This window comes from Taudactylus pleione, unplaced genomic scaffold (genome assembly GCF_031769625.1).
Source record: "Taudactylus pleione unplaced genomic scaffold, aTauple2 ptg000191l, whole genome shotgun sequence".
Taxonomy (NCBI): Eukaryota; Metazoa; Chordata; class Amphibia; order Anura; family Myobatrachidae; genus Taudactylus; species Taudactylus pleione.
Window position 1 is genome coordinate 1,990,368 of NW_028284593.1, and position 17,923 is coordinate 2,008,290.

Here is a 17,923-nt window from a genome sequence, read left to right on the forward strand (position 1 = left end):
CTGCAGGCTGGAGATTTAGCATGTAGCACATTGGGCAGCTTTAACACAATTCCTTAGAGGTGTAAGTTTCTCCCCCTCCAATCTCTAAATCTGTCACACATCTTAATAGAGTCACCCCCTCTGCAGCGCAGTAAGGTTTTGCCAAAGTACAAAGTTCCCCATTTATGCTGTATTTATTTCTAACTCTAAATTAGGCCTCTAATATACTGTATATCACTGGGATCTCTTATACATTGCACAAGCATGATTTTATGAAGAGTCTGTGTGTGGTTATAGGTAATAACATTGGTAGCGACATTTTTTTTAAATCACACTATTCAGTATGAAATTCATTTTCATAATGAGGGGTCTATTTACTAAGATGTGTTAGGTGACAGAGTGAAAAGTGATAAGGTGCCAGCAAATCAGCTCCTAACTGTCATCTCACAGGCTGTGTTTGAAAAATGACAGTTGGGAGCTGAATGGCTGGTACCTTATCACTTTTCACTCTGTCTCCTAACACTGCTTAGTAAATAGACCCCTAAGGGGTCTATGTACTAAGCTGTGTTAGGAGAAAAAGTGAACGGAGATAAGGTATCAGCCAATCAGCTTCTAACTGCCATCTCACAGGCTGTGTTTGAAAAATGACAGGAGCTGATTGGCTGGTACCTTATCACCGTTCACTGTATCTCCTAACACATCTTAGTAAATAGACCCCTAAGTCTTAAAAGTAATAGTGTATTTGGGTTTCTGTTACAACTGAAAGATCCACAGAAAGGTAACCATAAAGGTGAAGCTGTAAGGCATCTGCAGCTCCCTCACCTTTCTTGTATCTTGCTGTGCATTTTAGATATATTGGAAACATGTGACAGAATCAGTATTGCATTAATCATTCTAAATGTAAAATAGCAGCTCAACTATGACAGATTTATTTGATCTACACATTATGTCAGGCTCTCATCTAGTAACTAAAACTCTGATGACAGCCGTCAGTCATCAGGAACCTGTACAGGTTTAGTATGCATTGTGTGTTTTTGTTCACTTAAATTCATTTTTGATTGACATTTCATAATCCTACTAATTATTATTTTTATTAGCTTACGCTATACAAAAAAGTTACAGCAAGACTGACTTCGTCTAAAAATACCATATGGCTGCCCAGGGGTTTGAAAAATGAGGCAATTCTTATTCCATGCCTTTGCCAGGTGTTATCTAATGACAAATGTTCCATTCTAGTGAATGCTATTTCTCTTTAGGTCCATGTTAAAAGCACATCTGAAGGACCAGTTTAAAAAACATATTGCTTTATTAATCATTCATTTTCCGCCCTAATATATCCATTAAATAATACAGCCTCCATAATATAATTATGTTTTTGCCAACTTATTGGATACATAATGACTGCCTAACATACTGATGTTTCCTCATCCTCTGATTGTCAGACAGCTTTCTGGCAGTTTTATGGCTGTTTGGACATTTCTAAATACAGTACCACTGTCCACAGCAGCGTGAGAATCACCCTCCAAACCAGTGATTAGTACAGAAAATCCAATGGTTTAGAGGTCAAAATCACTGGCAATGTGTTCCAGACCGACATACAAACATATTATTGGCCATTACTAATGACATTTTCCATATTCCGTGGCTTAATCTTTCTTACTTGGGACAATAACTTTGTGTCTATTTGCGGATTGTCTGCTTTGGAACCTAGCCATGTATTTGCTCCATTTTATGCTATTGGATTCTAATGCTGTAACGTGTTTCGCCTGAATCTTTGTTCTAGTTCTTATGTTTTATCTCACTTACCTGGCTGCCAATTGGGGTCTGAGGCGTTTGGGCTCTTGTCTCAAAGGGGTGTCCAGGCCATGGTGTAATTTACTAAGCGGCAGCTTTCTTATCTTCTCATTCTCGTCATTGTTTTTGTTTCTGCCCTAAAACACGCCTATAAGTGGCGGCTTCAGAAGCTGGTGCTTATTTACCTCTGTGTCTTTAGTAGTGACTCCTGGGATCCCCTGCATAAAGCTAAACAATAACTGTCTCCTTGTTGGATTATGCCCCTCTACATTAGATCACATTTTCATTTTATTGCGAACTGCTCCTAACAAACTATTGTTACACTGATCTTCCCTTTTATTAATATAACCCCTCCAGCCACTGGCTATTGCTGATCTTATGTACCTGAACCATTCTATACAATCAGATTAAGACATTTTACAAGTAAATGGACAAGGTTTTCCTACTATTCTATATAGGTTTTCCTATATACTATATTCTAATTAAGTAGTGTACACACTATATATCGCCCGTTCCTTTGAAGGGGCGATATTTCTATCATGCATCTGCTGGTGTGTACAGCTTTATTAGGTAGTGCTGTACATATGCTCGATATACAAATATCTAATAGTCAATTATGTAACAGCAACTCAATGCCCAAAAACATACAGAAATGGTAAAGAGGTTCAGTTATTTTTTATTGCCAGTTATTTATATAACGCACACATATTCCACAGCGCTTTACAGAGAATATCTTACATCTATCCCTGCCCCAGTGGAGTTTACAATCTATATTCCCTACCACACGCTCGCAAACATACAGACTATGGTCAATTTTTGAGGGGAGCCAATTAACCTACCAGTATATTTTTGGAGTGTGGGAGGAAACCGGAGTACCCAGAGGAAACCCACGCAAGAACAGGGAGAATATGCAAACTCCACACAGTTAGGGCCGTAGTAGGAATCGAACCCATGACCTCAGTGCTGTGAGGCAGTAACGCTAACCATTACACCGTCTGTTGTCTGTCAGCCCTAACACAAGCATGTGAAATAGATGTGATCTAAGTGACTTTGACAATGAAATAATTGTTAGTACCAGACTGGGTGGTTTGAATATCTGAGAAACTGATTTCCTGTTATTTTAATATACAGCAGTCTTTAGTACAGGGGTCAGGGAACTTTTTACCTTTTACCCCAGAATATATTAGATACGCCGACGTTAGCCTCTTGATTTGAAAGGAAGGAAATCATATAGTATTGCCCCCATATAATGCCCCTGTAGTAGTGTCCCCTAATAGTGCCCCTGTAGTAGGGCCCCCATATAATGCCCCTGTAGTAGTGCCCCCATATAGTGCCCCTGTAGTTGTGCCCCCATATAATGCCCCTGTAGTAGTGCCCCCATAGTTGTGCCCCTGTAGTAGTGTCCCCATATAATGCCCCTATAGTAGTGCCCCCATAGTTATGCCCCTGTAGTAGTGCCCCCATATACTGCCCCTGTAGTGCCGCTTGTACAAAAAAAACAAAAAAACACTTACCTTAATCCCCGCTCCTGCATCCGCCGCCGTCCTGTCTGCCCGGCTGCTCCTCGGAACTATGGGAGAGACGTCATGACGTCTCTCCCATAGTGCGCATGGAGAGAGCCAGAAGCTGGAGTTCAGAAGAGAAATCCAGCCTCCGGCTAACGCGGCGCTGCAGGGAAGGAGTCGGGCAACCCCCTGGTAATAACATCTCAGCGGGCGTCCGGCTTAGAGCCTCCCGCGGCACAGCCGGGCAAACATATGAATCATTCTATAGTCATATGCATGCCCAGCTGTCCGTCCATTACCCCCAGGATTTCATTTTTACCCCATGTGGAGTAATTTACCCCTGTTCCCTGACCACTGCTTTAGTATTAGAGAATGGTGCACAATACAAAAAAACAGCAATTGAGTGGCAGTTCTGTAGATAAAAACACCTTGTTAATCAGAGCAGTCAGAGAAGATTGAACATATAGAATATGACAGCAACTCAAATAACCGTGTATTACAACAGTGGTATGCAGAAGAGCATCTCTGAATGCACATTACCACGTCAAACCTCCATGTGTATGGACTACAGCAGCAGAAGACCACAGTGGGTTCCTCTTCTTTCAGTTGAGAGCAGGAAATTGAGGGTACAGTGGGCACAGGCTCACCACAACTGGACAGTGGAAGATTGTAAAAATGTCGGCCAAATCTGGATTTCTGTGGGGACATGCAGATGATAGGGTTAGAATTTGCGTAAACAATATGAATCCATGGAGCCATCTTGCCTTATTTCAGCAGTTCAGGCTGATCCAATAGACACAGACTGGTTCAACTTACCTGAAAAGAAGGTAGAAGCAACACTGATGAAGAACAGGAGTTCAAGCTAATATTTACATAGGTGCATCATTTACTGGCATTTATGTTGATTTTTACACTTGCATTATAATAATAACAAAAACATTAGAAATTTGTATATGTCATTATATACACCATTAATACAGGGTTACTACAAAAGAAATAAACAGTTTAAAAATTGTATAAAATAACGGCATGCACCATACACCATTTTATAGAAAAGCTGTGGAAGTTTTAACTACAGAACGCCAAGGTGACGAAAGCAACTGAAAGTGCATCACGTGATCAGTCAGACAAGATGGCTGCAAATGTGGAGAAGTTATAGCAGTCTCAGTAACCAGGATTAGGGAAGAGGGCTTAACTGAGCGTCTAAATTTCAGCGATAAGTCGACCTTCTACAGCAGCGGGAAAGTTAACAAGTGTCTCTATAAAAGCCTGTATTAATCAGTGCAACTGGTTGGGTCATCATATATATTTGATTTCTCAAATAAAAAGTCACCTTATTTGCTTCCCTACAGTAAATGAATAAAACGATCCTGACCTTCATAAAAAAATTAATGTACATATTAAATATTATATTTTATCCACCTCCTTATTCTAAAGTAGTGCCAAATTGTAAATTACATTTATTAAAACATCTTCCAGTATTGGCATGTAGAAACAGACTGACTGCGCCTCTTTCGCCAGAGACTGACAGAAACTAGTGGGAGTGGGCCAGCTATCTTTATGTTCTCTTGCTCTTATTCACTGGCAGAAATCTGTCATAAACCCATTTTTTGGAACAATGTTTTACATCCGCTGTTCCTCAGGGAGTTAAATGCATAAACCACAATAAATCAGGTGATTGATGCTTTAGGATACAATGAGTCAGTTTTGTTTTCAGATGCTTATTTTGGCAAGGAGAGAAAATTCACTCATTGTTGGGTCTATCAAATTGATATATGTGTAGTAAAGAAAAAACAAAACTTTATTTAAACATGACAGCAAATTGTTAGTGCAAACAAATTAAATTTTAATTGATAAGATGCACAATTGTACTTAATTAATTGCTACTATTGTGATGAGTAGATATATAATCCATACAATCATCTTTTGTGGTGTACAGTATATTGATACTTAGGTCATGAACATATGCTGTATATTAAAACTTGCTGGTCCTGAACTTATGAGCATTTTGTTTTTCTATTTTGCAATATAAGGCAATTAATTGCTAAATTTTTTAAACTAGCGAAGTACCAAATGTTAGAATTGTAGAATTGTAGCAATTTAAAAATCTGTTTTAACTGAGTTATTTTAGTCTAAACTGATGTCCTAGGAAGAAAATAAGCCCCTTGTTTTAGAAGTTGGCCTTTTTTATTAAGCTAATTGTTTGGCAAAACTGACTAAAATATATCAGTGTCTACCTTAAATAGGCTACATTATTAAGTACATAAATGAATAAAGACTTACATGTTAGCCCTGTTATCGCACAATGACAATGGTACTTATTAATGCCCTATTGCCATCCTGCTTGGAGATTCTGGGCAGCACACGCACAATGATAGAAAAATGTGGGTTTATAGAAGCTAGTTACACTGATTATTTTTAGCATGGGACTACACACGAGAGGCAGTAAGACCTGGACAAGTACTTTCTAAATTATATTGAGTACCTGCTGACCCATGATATCAGCAAGATGGTGCCCGCCACAGAGCTGGGGGCCAGTAATATATTCTTATGTATGGTCATTTAAACTATGCAGATCTATTTTCTTTTCTTGCCAGATCTTTAAAGGGACATATTTATCAATTAAGAAACTAATTTGCGAGTTACAACGATAGACCCAAAGCATCAGAGCAATTCATCATTGCTCTGGAGCCGGGATAGCCGGTTTGGTAATCAGCTAACCAGATGTAGCATAGTATCTACACTTTCACCCCTAATAGAAGCAGCAAAAGTTTACACTGCCGGGTTCCATTTTGGCAGTCTCATTGCACATGCACAAACTTGGGTCATGCGTGTGCACTACGATGGCCCGAGGAGGCAGAGGGATCTCATTCTTAAAAGAAGGAACAAGACTCAGTGGGCTAAAGTAATCTGAAGATGGCCTTACAGTAGTTCCCATAGAAATAACCCTGTTCTGTTGAACAGTTAATTGCCTTATATTGACCATTACACAGGTTTTTATACCTTATGATCCTTCCTATGTTCTCCTCACATGCCACCTCCTTGACATCCCTAAACAAACTCAACTCTTGACATCAGAGGCAGAAGTATGGGAGACAATGGAGGCGCCTGCCGCTGGGCGCCAGCACTGAAGGGGCACCTCCTCCATGACCCACAATACATTCACCCCATGTAGGGCTGTAAATATGGGGATAGGGGGGGCACTAAATGATAACTTGCCTCCAGGTGTCTGGGATGAACTTACGCCACTGCTTGACATTACGCCACACTCATTGAAAGTGTCTGGTTTCTTTATTAAATAGAATACATTTCATTCAATATCTCTAGGACACTAAATAAGCTCTCAGCAATATGGTCACCCTGGCTTCACCTCTCCATGGCTTCATCCCCATGGCCACTGAATAATGGCTAGGTGTCCAGAGTCCAGGCCTCCCTGTGAATTGCTGTTTCACCACCTAACTGGCCAATATATTTTTTCCCCAAAATTTCTCCATAATTTAAAAAAAAAAATGTTATTATCAAATTACATAAATATTAGTTGTTTAAACCTGTTTCATTATTTTTTTTTAACAAATATGCACATTTGTTCATAGAATCATACTGATTAAAGTTTATATAGTTACTATTTATGCAATTTGATTTAAAAAAATCAACAATTTTGGGAACATCTGGGGCTGTATTCAATTTGGAGCGAAAAGCCGTGTTCAGCAAAAAATTTTCGCCAATGACGTAATTTGAGCCGATTTCATTTATTCGATTTCAGTGTCTTTTTGCCGGAGCGATAACGCAATGTAATAGGCAAAAAAGTTTCGCCTATGAACACCCGGCGGAAAAAAGTGCAGAATTGGGGTTTTGGGGTGCAAAGTTTCATAAACCACCCTGCACCCTTTGGACACCCATCCTGACGCTAACTGCGTCAAGAAATGCAAAAAAACCCACAAAGGACACCCCAAAAAAGTACTTTGAAAAAATGGGCAAAAAAAATCAAAGTGGGGGTACAAATTCCAAAACTAGCGAAATAGCATTTGGGGGGGTCTGCAAGTATGGGGGAGGTGTATTTTTGATTGCAGGTGCTTGCTAAAGGTGCGTTTTTGGTGCTATTTAATGCTTTAATTTACACATTTTAAAATATGCTTGCACCCATTTTCATGTACCCCAAATTTGATGGGAATACTTACTTTCTCAAAAACCTTCACCAGGGCTATTTGGGGGTACCCACAGCGATCCCCCATATCAGAGCATCTTTTGGGGGGTGTCAGGCTGATTTCCCCAAAACTGGCAGAACTTTCCTCCAATTTCAGTTTCGCCGGGTCCCATTTTCGCCAATTCCAAATTGAATATGGGGATACATGGGGACGCACACAATACTTTTTGTGCAGAAAAGCGGCGAAGATAGTGAAAAGTCCTGCAACTGACTTTTCGCTCCAAATTGAATACGACCCATAGTATTTGGAAAGACATTTTTAATAAAGTTAAAAAAAACTATGCTGTGTTAAAAATGTTTAATATATATAGAAAGGGCAGATACTAGGTGTAAAGCACAGCTATAGGGAGCTCAAACACAGCACCAGCCTTAGACTGTGGATGATCCCAACAGGAATGCCTATCATAGTTGGCTGGAGAGCGATGCGGGCAGCCGAAGCTGCTCTGAGCCCTGTAAGATCAGGCTGCAGCCGTAGCTCCATCACTGCGGCCAGGGGTGGAAGCAGTGGGCTGGGAGGGATCTGTGACTGAGCAGAGGGGCTGACACTGCCTCCAGAGCTCTGCGTCTGCTGGAAGATTAGCTTCCAGCAGCTTCCGTTGGGCGTTTCTGACACCATAGGCAAACGCAGGGGGGTTTCCAGTTGCCTGGAAACCCCCCTCCCCAGCCCACACCTTGACCACATTAGAAATAGTAATATAGTAATATAGAATTTTACTAGTGCTGCATGTTCTTCTCAGTATCACAAATTAAATAATTAGCACCACCTGTGGATCTTTTAACATGTGTCAGCCAGAGATCAGGAAACCATGCACCTTTAGAGGTGCACTGCTATAGAACATCAATAGGGTTAATTATTAATACTGTATAATAATACACTATCCAGTGCATAATGAGACCAAAATGTACATATATGTCCAGGGCAGTGCTGAGTTCTGCTGCTCCCCCAGACTTCCGGTCTTGCTCCAATGCATCTGAAATAAAAACATTCATCTCAGGTAGGATGACCCTACTGCTGCAATAAATGGAATACTGAGATCACTGGTCCTGTATATACTGGAATTATGACACATGATACATACGCATATTTAAGCTGGTTAAGTGCTAATTATTCCCTCCTTATGGACTGGCCACACTCACTCTAAAATCAAGTATTTGGAAGCCCCCCTACAGAAATTCTGCGTTTGCCACTGGACACGCTTGCATGAGATACAACCGTGTCAGAGAAAGCCCAGCTTGGCGTGGTTGCATCTAATGCAGGCAAGGGGTTAAAGTAATTATCATTATTGTGTTCTTGTGATTGATCTTGTAATCATTCTGTGAATTATACTACAATGCATGGCTTTTCCCTTCTCTTCATTTTGCTTTATTTACCCCATACCCTAATCAACTTTTTGAATATCTTTACTAAAAAATAAAAACAACGATGCTGATTACATGGGCCCTCTCACTGTTGGGCTGATTCAAAGTGACAATGGCAATGGACCCGCACTACATTCTTGGAAATAAATGCGTATTTCTGTGTTGAGAGTTGGCTACATTTATACGGCCTCATCGCCTCTCTATATCCACTTATGACGATAGCAGTCATCACTATCAGCCTGCATTTGCACTAGCCCTATACTTGGTGCAAAGGATTCAACAGAATTTAGATGGATCTCTTGGTGGGCTCATCTCTGAATATCCGGCAATTCTATCTATACCCCAAGACATGACCTTGGAACACTTAGCCTACATGTGACTGCCCCCATTACCGGCCACTTACATCCACTCAGTCACAGGTGAAAATACAACTAGGTTTGCATACGACTCTGAATCCCCCGTAGTTGCTCAAAGTTGCGTATACCTGGCTTTGACTCATGCACAGTTGCTAAAATCACAACATCCATTTGCAAAGCAGACTTGCATGAAATTCGGAATCAACCCTCTAAGCACATGCATTTAATCCGAGGTTGGTAAAATACATTTCTGCAGATCTTGTAGCCGCAGCTATCCTCTTAAGGTGCATACACACGGAAAGATTTTCTGTCCAACCATCCAACTAGTTGATTGGTTGGAATGAAAATCTGGTAACGTATGAGAGTAAATGATGATCAGCAATTTGCTCCTAAATGCCAGAAAACAGATGAAAATGGTCGTCAGACAAGTTTGTTAAATGTTTGATCTAAACAATTTGTTCAAACAACAGTTTTTGTCCATTTTCCGGCATTTGGGAGCAAATTGCTGATTGTCATTTGCTTTCATACCTTACCAGAGTTTCATTCCAACCAATCAACTAGTTGGCTGGTTGGACAGAAAATCTTTGCGTGTGTACCCACCTTCAGTGTTTCACATCCTTTTTAGTCCTCCATTGCAAACATTTTGATTCTCTACCAAAACCCAGTTTATCCCAGGTGGCTTCCACCTGGATTTTAAAGTGTTACTGTGCTTCTTAGGCATTAGCAAGTAAAAAGTCACAATGCTTCTTGCAAACTCTCAGACATGTATAAGAAAATGGGAAATATCTATGAAATACATCAAATATATTTGAATTTTGTTATAATCACTTCAAAAATTTTAGTTGTTCTAATGTCAAGTTACATTTTTATAACATAATAAAGGGTAAAAGGAAAATGAAGCTCCTGACAAAAGTGGCGCTGTTACTTATCTCCCAGTTAATTAAAAAAAAGGACAAAGAGTCATATATCAAGTCTGGCAGCGTGACATGAATAGGAGGCACAGAGAGGCCTCTGAAGGAACAGCCTCTTCACAGCTACAAGGACACAATGTGGGAAGTAGCTTTTAAAAAATAACTGGCGACTGACAGACAATTTAGATCTGTTGTTGTTTTTCAGGGACACTACTGAACATTTGTGAATGGGCTGGATAGGGAAGGCTTGGACAACATGTGAGGAGTGACGCGGAAATTCATCTATGGACTGTCCATAGGAGGTCAAGTAGGAAATGCACCATTAGCCAAAGTGAGTTAGGAAAATAAAAATAAAATGTGATGACAAGATGACCATTGACACGTTGTCTATCAGTCTGTAACAGTGCATGTTTCAAACAAATACAGCCTTGTTAAATGGCAACAGGAAATCCTTAATCAGATAAGTGACATATATGATGCCTGCCTACAATTATTTAATTCAGGTGCAAATATTTCCCAAAATTCCCTGCTAGGGTTTCTGGTCAACCATTTAGACTGGACATAATGAACATGAGGCTTGTTTACAGATTATTTATTTATATAGCGCACACGTATTCCGCAGCGCTTTACAGAGAATGTTTCAGTTATTCACATCAGTCCCTGTGAAGCCATTTTGTAGGTGGTAACAGGCCATTAAAAACGGGGGAGTGGAGGTGCAAATGTAGGCGTGCCTGAGCATCTCAACAGCGTTTTAGAGGTATGCATAATTAAAAGACAACATCATAGTACATGTCACCTTGCTTGTTTTTACACTGAAGTGCTCGCAGTGCTTGTGGCAGGGTATGGTCAACCTGAAGCGCTGTGATAGCATCCGATGTTACCCGATGGTTGCATACACTTCCTGGACATGACGTGCACAAGTGTGCGTCTTAAAACAGGCTGGTGGGTGTCTGCATACACTATGTGATTGCTCTCTACTGGGTATGCTAATGCATTGCTGTGCTATAGCACTGCTTACGCAATTTGCATAAACATCGTGCGAGCGATCGCATCTAGCTAGCGGATCTGAATCAGGCCCTCAGTGCTTTGAAGCAGTAATGCTAGCCAATTGTTGTGCCAGGGAAACATATCAACAACTGCAGACATGCATCTGAAATAACAGCTATGTAGCCTGTGAATTCTCTCTCCAATTTTTAAATGGCTAACTTATAATACCCAATTTGACCACTAAATAAAAATCAAAAGTACAGCTGCAACAGAAATGTGCAATACAAATAATAGATTTGACAGCTCTCAAAAGAGTATATATATTTTTATATACAGTGCATCCAGAAAGTATTCACAGCACTTCACCTTTTCCACATTTTGTTATGTTACAGCCTTATTCCAAAATGGAATAAATTCATTTTTGTCTTCAAAGTTCTACACACAATACCCCATAATGACAACGTGAAAAAAGTTTGTCATACCAGCATTTCACTTCGGCACTCGGTGCTGGGACTGTTACTGTCCCAGTGCCAATCAACAAGCAGCTGCCTGTTTAAATTTAGCTCCGGCCACTAGGTAATCATGGCTCGCAGGCCAGCGGCCAATCATCAGCGACTGGCAGAATAATGAATTTGGCAGTGGCCGCGAGCCAGCACGGCTCACGGACTGGCAGCCAATCAGATGTGGCTGCATGGTAACCCCTAATTGGCTGTCGGTCAGCGAGCTGTCATTGTCTCGCGGCCGGCGCTAAATTCAAAACGCCACTGAAGAATGAAGGGAAGAGAGCAGTCAATGGTGTGGAGCGCAGAGCTGTGAGGCATATTTGCCTTCTTTTGAAAAGGCATTTCAGAGAGATTGTGAAAGCAACATCTATGAGCGCGAAGGTAAAGTGGACGTGTACTGCTATATCTGAGAGGCGTGTCATAACCTACATGTAAATGAGCCACAAAACAGTTAGTAAGATCTACTTGTTGATTAAAATACAATGATACTTTTCAGGGCTTGCTCTTATATATTGTGTTTTACGGGTGGTTCCATATAAGTGGCCAAGAGAATCCTTATATGAAAAAGCATGTAGCCATAGGGATCATTGTGCCTTATAATGCAGGGAAATGGCACTGATTATACCATTTAAATGTATTTATCTCTGCTTTTTTCCCCCCAAGTATATAGCAGCTATATAATAAGGGTAAGGCGCAATCAGGGAGATTGCTAGACCCTTCAGTAGAGTTTTCAAAACATTGATGGTTCCTGGCTGATGTCAACTAGTTTTGCCATTGATGGAAGAGAACCAATGGTTCTCTGCCATCGATGGATGACTGTGGACAGATTTATTTTTCTCCTTACAGGACGGAGCTTAGATTTCCCCGCAGCCCGGCATCCCCTGGCAGTGGTGGCCACAGAGGGGGTGCAAACCATTGATGGTTCATCATAAATGATTTGTGTACCATCAATGGTTATCACTGATGGGCCTATCGATGGTAACCATCGATGGACACCCCACCGACGGCCATCCCTACTCTTCAGGGCATTTGCTACTATTTCAAGGAGTCTCCCTGACAATCAGAGAGAGTTGGAAAGTATGCTGTGAGGTGTGGTGGAAGAGAGGGAGGTGTGCTGTGATGGGAGGTTTTCTGTGTGCAAAGAAGTGGGGGTATGGCAATATCAGTGAGGCTTAGGATTTGGGCCTGCCTAAGGAAAGCCCCCCTAAACTTTGCATACCCCCTACTTCTACCACTGATACATACTGCATGACTGTCAGGATCTGCAGCTTCCAGCCTGAGACACTGCATTAATTTCTGCCTGTCTGTGTGCAGTGTCAGGTGCAGGCTGATTGATTCTCCTGTTCACAGCACAGTTGTACACTGGTCTATCATTAAGAGAGACTTGCTCTGGTTGGGCCTTGTTAAAATCCAGCCAGCCCTGCAATCCATGCCGGTAATAGAAATTGTTTCGTACTTCCGGTTCCTGTCTCCTGCATGTCAGTCGTGTTCCTGAGTCAGTCCAGCTGTGTTTCGTGTGTGCCGTTTACTCCATCCAGGCGGCTCCACCTGCATCCCATCCTCGCGTGATGCTTGTACCATCTGGGTAGCAAGGAGCACTTCCTATCCCAGAAGCGTCTGTCACCATCTGGTGGCCGGTGGTGTCATCCCAGCGGCACTGGTAGAAACTCTGCGTTCCAGATGCGCAACTTAGCACATCGTCGCCAGTGTCATCCCAGCAGCACTGGTAGCAGCTCTGCGTTCTTACTGCATTCCTCACCTGAGTGTCAACAGCCCAAAGGCTGCTTCACACCATCAGTCCCTTGGCCACGACTATAAAGGCCACAATCAGCCCCCAAGGCTGCTCCAACAGCCCAAAGGCTGCTTCACACCATCAGTCCCTTGGCCACGACTACAAAGGCCACAACCAGCCCTCAAGGCTGTCATCTCTGGGCTACCATTTATTCCCTCCAGGAATCATAACAATGACACGACTTTTGACAACATTATGAAGTTGATTCGGAGTTGGGAGCAAAGCAGAAAAAAGGAAGTAAATTTGCTCCATGCCAACACCATGCTGCACTGCAGACGGGGCAGATGTAAAATGTGCAGAGAGATATAGATTTGGGAGGGGTGTGTCCAAACTGACATCTAAATTGCAGTGTAAATATTAATCTGTTCTGCATTTGAGGCAAAAAAGCAGCCAGTATTTACCCTGCATGCAATAACAAAAAATGCACAGTATTTGTAGTTCTTGATTGTTCCATACAAAGTAAATTTTTTTTTTGCTTTGTTCCCCACTCAGAATCAATCCCTATGTTTTATAACACAATATACCGTATAACAACTCATGCAAACTAGTCATAGCTGTAGACCAGATCAGACTAATGAAATAATAAAGGCTTGTTAGTACTATGGGGGTCATTCAGACCCGCTCACGAGCGCAGGACGCTCGCAAGCGGGTCGATGTTACCCCACTGCGCATGCGCACGACGGAGGGAGCCCCGTCGTGCGCATGCACGAGACCCGGCTAGCGACGGGGTCACCCACGGGGTCACCCACAGCTATGCGAGCGTCCAGGAGGACGCTCCATTTTCATGTAGGAGGGCCCTGATTCAGAGCGAGCACTCTGGTCAGAGAGTGTGGCTCTGAATCAGGCCCTATATATTTAATTTTTCACTGCTTGTGATACAGAAATGCTGCAAACAATATATTAACCACTGCCTGCAGTTTTAAAAAGATTGTACTGCTGCTTTCTAGATAGCCGCTGAGAACATTTGTTGCATAGGCATATTTATAATGGGTGCAGGGTGTGCAGTGCGACGCCATCTTCCCAATGATATCTTCGGGAAGATGCCGTTGCGCAGTGACAGCAAATACTCCGGCTCTGCCTTTGCTTTCTAGTACTCATGTGCCATCTCCCCGAATTCCACTGGGAGGATGGTGACACAGAGGATGAGTGGCCCCCTTTGCTGGAGCAAGGTAAGATGCCTGTTTGGGGGGAGGGAGGGGGGCGAGAGTGCTGCTTAGATGAGGGGGTCCGCTGCACACAGGCCCTCTTGGGCGTTATTATGCCACTGATTTGTTGTAATATATTTTGCCCTGTAATCCATAAACGTTAATGGAAAGTTCAAAGACACTCATAGACAATTGCATGTTAGAACACATCCAGTTACATATAACAGTGATGCCGGGTACCTTGGCATACATGTCAGTAATTGTCACAGGTAAGATAATATCACCTCTTATCACACACAGTGACTCCACATGGGTCATTTTCTCTCTCTCATGTAGATCTTGGCAAGGTCTACCACATACTCTCCTAGAACGTCCGAGAGGCTCCCGAACCTGGAGCTCTCCTCTCTACTGGAGAGCCACTCAATATTCCTCCTGAAAAGTAGACAACTTTCCCCCAAGCCTCTTGCTGGCGCCCCACCGTGTCACATCCCCGCATCTTCCATCCATTAGTATGGTCTACCAGGGATTCATTTAGGAAATGCCAGCCTGACTCACTCACCAAATAAAGGGTTAGGGTAAAGGTGAAATAATCTGTCCTTGACAGGAATAATGTGACTGAGATCAATGTGATAATGACATCATAAACAATATTATGAAGATTTTAGTGCAAATTATTAAGTAACACTAGCACAATAAATATGGTACTCAATAATAGCATTCAGTATAGTTATTCTATGATAACACTTCGCAATATCATGCAGTGAAAGAATCAGTAGCGACATTGATGACATGGCAGATTCAGCAATAGCAGCACTTCCAATATCTACAGTAAAATATGTGAGAACTTTTTAAAGCTCTGTTATCATGTTAAACATCTTACTCTCTGCATGAACCACTTGACTTTGTGTGAGCTTAAAGTGGGCAGCACTAAGTAAAAAATTAGGTAACATTAGTGGTGTAACTAGAGGAGGGGGGGGGGAATCGACCAGGGCACGTGCCCTGGGCGCCGTGACATGCCCAGCAGAGGCGGCGCCACCGGCCAGGGCAGCATATCCAGACGTTACCGTTACAGAAGTAACGTCCCTCAGCAATGTAGCCTCCTGCTCTGAGAGTCCCGGTATCTCCTCTCTGTGTCTGATCACATTTCATCCTCTTCAGTCATAATTACATTTCAAAATACAATCATAGGGGTCAATCCAATTAGGTGCGAATTGTGAGAATACAGTTTTAGGTTAATGAAACTCGCAGACTTCGCAGGAATGCGCGCTCCTGAGAATTCTCCAATCCATTTAAAAATGCCTGTTCGCGGTAATCACAGCAGAGGTTTGCAAATTGACTGCCAAACGCGATGTGAAAGAAGTGCATGGAAAAGTGGGGAGACCATCCCAAACCCCCCAAAATTGATAATTCCGTTAGCAGGACCATATAAAATGCGTTTTGTGGGCATTAGGAATGAAATTTAAATGGTGTCAAATGGCTGATTTGTGTTTGTTTTTTTAATGCAAAAAAATGATAAAAAGCAAACTTTTTCATTTAATCTCAAATGAATTACAAAAAATGCAAAAAAAAAAAAAAAAGGAGATTTTGGGGTACTTTGAGGGCACTTTGAAAAATTGTAAAAAAAAAAAAAACAACACAATTATTTTTCAATTAAAAATATACTGTAATTTAATTTGGGGAGCCTAAACTAACAAAAAAGTTGTTTTTTGGGTAATTTGAGGCCATTTTTATTTTTTTGCCTAAAAAAGTTACATGTAATTATTGGACTAATTAAGCCAATTGGAAATTTCCAATTGCCTAGTTGGAATGTAGTCAGGAAGCAGACTGTCTAAATCCAGACCGCCGGCTTCCCGACTGTGAAATCCAAGGAAGGTATTAAAGACAGGCGTCGAGTTTTTGATGCCTGCAATTAGACCTACGCCGGAAGACCGACACCTGACATACCAAACGAAGGTAAGCTGGGCACGGGCAGCCGTGGCGGGGGGGGGGAGGTTTGGTTAAAGGGCTCCCAGTGGGAATTAGGGTTAGGCACCCCCCAGGAGGGTTAGGCTAGGGGAGGGGGGTTAAGGTTAGGCACCCCCCCGGGAGACTTAGAGATAGGCTGCGGGGACAGGGGGGTTAGGTTTAGGCACTTGGGATGGAGGTTAGGGTTAGGCACCCCTAAGGGAGGGTTAGGGTGTAGAATAGGGTTAGTCAATAATTACGTTTTGATGATCGGGATAACCTACTACACCCGCCTAGTTAGTTATTATGGGGGGGTGTCCAAAGGCTTCAGCCTGATGTCCCGACATTTTAACCTTAAAATAAAAGATTTTCTTTTTAATTTCTCACCCTCAAGGAGGTGCGAATGGAAAAATGCGAATTCACTCTTAGTGGTTTAGTGCGAGTTGCTAATTGGATTGCAAAATTAATTCGCTATGCGAATTCAAAGAGAAAACAGCAACTCGTACCTCACAATTTGCACCTAATTGGATTGACCCCATAGTTGGGACTCAAACCTGTCATTTCATGCTTTGCAGTCAAACAGCTTACCAATGAGCCATCTGCTATTAGAAGGGAAAACTGTGAATTATAACAAAAGGAAGCTACTTTACATTCTTATTGATCTAAAATCAGTAATATCTAGGATTCAGGCTTAGCACCTTCATGCCTTGCAGTTAGTCACCTTACCAATAGATGTAGGAAGTTGGTTGGTTAGGATGCGCTTCGTGGTGGAGTGGGGTAAGGGGATGTGTGGTTGGGAACGTCTGGGGTGGGGGGAGGAGAGATGGGGGCTGGTGCTGCAATGTGCGAGTAGGGGTCCCTGGTCCTGCTATAGGTTGGCTATATATGGAAAGGTTGACGTGCGCTCCTGGGTATTGTTTAGGGGGGGTGGGGAGAGGGATATGGTGGGGGGAGGGTTGGGCAGTCAGTGTGTATTGTGGTGGATGTTTTGTAGTGGGGTGCGAATTACAACATAATGCTGGGTGAGTAGGTATAAGTGATATATTTATTCAATTCGTGTTTAATTGTGTGGACACAAGTTCCTTCCTTTGTCTGGAGGCACAGTGCTCCTCGGGAATTTGTTGTCTCTGTGGGGGCGTGTGGTGGTGATTAGGTGCAATCCACAGTATGGGGGGTGGGTGGACCCTTTGAGGGGCCTCTTTACCATGCGGTTCTTATTACTGCATGTACCCCTGCTGGATCTATGGTCTACGGTCTTGGGAACTGGGATGCTCTAATGTTGGTGGTTGGGGGGCGTCCCCAGTGGCAGCGTCCCGTGCTGTTAAGGAGGGGCGGTTGGTACCTACCGGTAGGTGCTCAACTTCTGTGCAGGGAGCGGCTTCCTCAAAGTCCAGTTGGGGCCAGATGTTCTGTTGGGCTGACTTGGGCCATCTACGTGCCCATG

At 42.4% G+C, this 17,923-nt stretch overlaps 1 protein-coding gene across 1 annotated transcript in view; it reads right to left on the reverse strand.

The window, feature by feature from the left end:
* Positions 1-3,910: 3,910 nt before the first annotated feature.
* The window catches only part of TXNRD2 (thioredoxin reductase 2), a 187,325-nt gene continuing 173,312 nt past the window's right edge, over positions 3,911-17,923 (reverse strand). The window contains exon 18 of the transcript XR_015878950.1: positions 3,911-3,974. The gene's annotated coding sequence lies outside the window, so the exon portion shown is untranslated. The remainder of the gene's footprint in view (positions 3,975-17,923) is intronic.